Here is a 3178-nt window from a genome sequence, read left to right as displayed (position 1 = left end):
TGACATAAGGCCAGATTCTCTGTTACGGAACTTCTCTCCTCTGTCTGGGTGCCGGGGCCTAAATGTGTGACAGTGGCCTGTTCCAGTGGTGGGTGACGAGAAGCCTGATTCTCTGCTATGACATGAAGACTGATTCTGCGCTGACATAAGGCCAGATTCTCTGTTACGGGACCTCTCTCCTCTGCCTGGGTGCCTGGGCCTAAATGTGTGACAGTGGCCTGTTCCAGTGGTGGGTGACGTGAAGCCTGATTCTCTGCTATGACATGAAGACTGATTCTGCGCTGACATAAGGCCAGATTCTCTGTTACGGGACCTCTCTCCTCAGCCTGGGTGCCTGGGCCTAAATGTGTGACAGTGGCCTGTTCCAGTGGTGGGTGACGTGAAGCCTGATTCTCTGCTATGACATGAAGACAGATTCTGTGCTGACATAAGGCCAGATTCTCTGTTACGGGACCTCTCTCCTCTGCCTGGGTGCCTGGGCCTAAATGTGTGACAGTGGCCTGTTCCAGTGGTGGGTGACGTGAAGCCTGATTCTCTGCTATGACATGAAGACTGATTCTGCGCTGACATAAGACCAGAATCTCTGTTACGGGACCTCTCTCCTCTGCCTGCGTGCCTGGGCCTAAATGTGTGACAGTGGCCTGTTCCAGTGGTCGGTGACGTGAAGCCTGATTCTCTGCTATGACATGAAGACTGATTCTGTGCTGACATAAGGCCAGATTCTCTGTTACGGGACCTCTCTCCTCTGCCTGGGTGCCTGGGCCTAAATGTGTGACAGTGGCCTGTTCCAGTGGTGGGTGACGTGAAGCCTGATTCTCTGCTATGACATGAAGACAGATTCTGTGCTGACATAAGGCCAGATTCTCTGGTACGGGACCTCTCTCCTCTGTCTGAGTGCCGGGCCTAAATGTGTGACAGTGGCCTGTTCCAGTGGTGGGTGACGTGAAGCCTGATTCTCTACTATGACATGAAGACAGATTCTGTGCTGACATAAGGCCAGATTCTCTGTTACGGGACCTCTCTCCTCTGCCTGGGTGCCTGGGCCTAAATGTGTGACAGTGGCCTGTTCCAGTGGTGGGTTACGTGAAGCCTGATTCTCTGCTATGACATGAAGACAGATTCTGTGCTGACATAAGGCCAGATTCTCTGTTACGGGACCTCTCTCCTCTGCCTGGGTGCCTGGGCCTAAATGTGTGCCAGTGGCCTGTTCCAGTGGTGGGTGACGTGAAGCCTGATTCTCTGCTATGGCATGAAGACTGATTCTGCGCTGACATAAGGCCAGATTCTCTGTTACGGGACCTCTCTCCTCTGTCTGGGTGCCGGGGCCTAAATGTGTGACAGTGGCCTGTTCCAGTGGTGGGTGACGTGAAGCCTGATTCTCTGCTATGACATGAAGACTGATTCTGTGCTGACATGAAGCCAGATTCTTTGCTATGGCATGAAGAGACTGATTCTCTGCTGACGTGAAGCCAGATTCTCTGCTATGGCATGAAGAGACTGATTCTCTGCTGACATGAAGCCAGATTCTTTGCTATGGCATGAAGAGACTGATTCTCTGCTGACGTGAAGCCAGATTCTCTGCTATGGGACCTCTGTCCAATTGATATTGGTTAATTTTTTTTTTTTTAATTTTTTTTTAAATTCATTTCCCTATCCACATTTGTTTGAAGGGGATTTACCTACATGTTGCTACCTTTTGCAGCCCTCTAGCTCTTTCCTGGGCTGTTTTACAGCCTTTTTAGTGCCCAAAAGTTCGGGTCCCCATTGACTTCAATGGGGTTTGGGTTCGGGACGAAGTTCGGGTCGGGTTCGGATCCCGAACCCGAACATTTTCCGGGAAGTTCGGCCGAACTTCTCGAACCCGAACATCCAGGTGTTCGCTCAACTCTATCAGCAACCCAATCTACTATCGCCTGTACATGTTCAGGCCTCACCTGTCACAACCTTGTGTTAAGGTCGTGGCTTTATTTAGTTGCCTGCGGCAACATTTAATGGTGTTTTCCCTGATTTGGTGTGCACGGGGTTAAACTTGTTGGAGTGTGGTGGGTGTGACCTCAGGCCTCCTTATATGTTGGTGTGGTGGAGCGTGAGGTCAGTTTTAGTTTGATTGTTGTCAGTCTGTGTTGGAGCTCTGCTCCCTGGCTGAATGTGTCATGCTGTGTAAGCCACCCTTAGTTGTTATTATTTGTGTCTGTTTCCTGTACCCTTCCTCTCTGGTTTTGTTGTAGTTTTGGTGTGGTCCCTGTTTGGAGGTTCGAATGGTGGTGTGATTGCTCCGGAAGGGGCTTGCTTTCCCGGAGGGGTTTAAGCGAAGGCAAGACTGTGGGTTTCCCAGCCTGGAGCCTCCGTCATCTCGGCTGCGGCAGGTAAGTGTTTATAGCATTGTTATGTTGCTGTGTGACTTACCTGCCATACTGTTTTACCCATAGTCTTGCATTCTGTCAGCTACTGGGCCTCTAAAGACGCCTGTCATCCCTGTCATCCGTGTCGTGGATGCACAGGTATTCTCTGCCCTGTCATCATCTGTAGGGCAATGCAGGGATTCCTAGGTCTCTAGGCATGTGAGTATGAGTCCTCTTACCACTGAAGGAGGCTCATACAGTTAAGAGACTAGGGCCTGTTGAGGGAAGTGTTAGGAGGTGACCAGCTCCCTTTTCCCTGCATTGCGGCCTGGTAGCCAGAGCATTGCGCGATGGGGTGTTCCCCCACTCCCCGTCAGGACATCACCATTTGTAGAGCAGCATTAGGCCCGACCAAATACCGCTGCAGGTTTTGTCGCCTACTCGCACCTGAGGAAGGGGTTTCACTTGTGCGTGTAGATGGCACAGATCGACCACGTCCTCTCCCTGCAACAGGAGCTCCACCAGCAGCACCACGACCTGGGCCACGTCCCTTATTTGACGCTCTCCTCATATTTTTCGAATTTAGGATCTTGCCCTAAATGGGTGTTTAATTAATAGTAGAATAGAACGACAGTATGTAAAGGGTGTATCTCACACGGCCTGAACCAGACTAGGCCTCAATTAAAGATTTTTTTGCCCAAAATGGCTGTATTTCAAATGGCTGTATTTCAAATGCCTGAATCAAACCCCTGTATGTAGAGGGTGTATCTCACACGATCTGAACCAATGTAGGCCTGAATTAAATATCTCTTTGCCCAAAATGGCTGTATTTCAAA

The sequence above is a fragment of the Bufo bufo genome, chromosome 1 (assembly GCF_905171765.1).
Source record: "Bufo bufo chromosome 1, aBufBuf1.1, whole genome shotgun sequence".
NCBI classification, from domain to species: Eukaryota; Metazoa; Chordata; class Amphibia; order Anura; family Bufonidae; genus Bufo; species Bufo bufo.
This window is presented reverse-complemented; position numbering follows the sequence as displayed.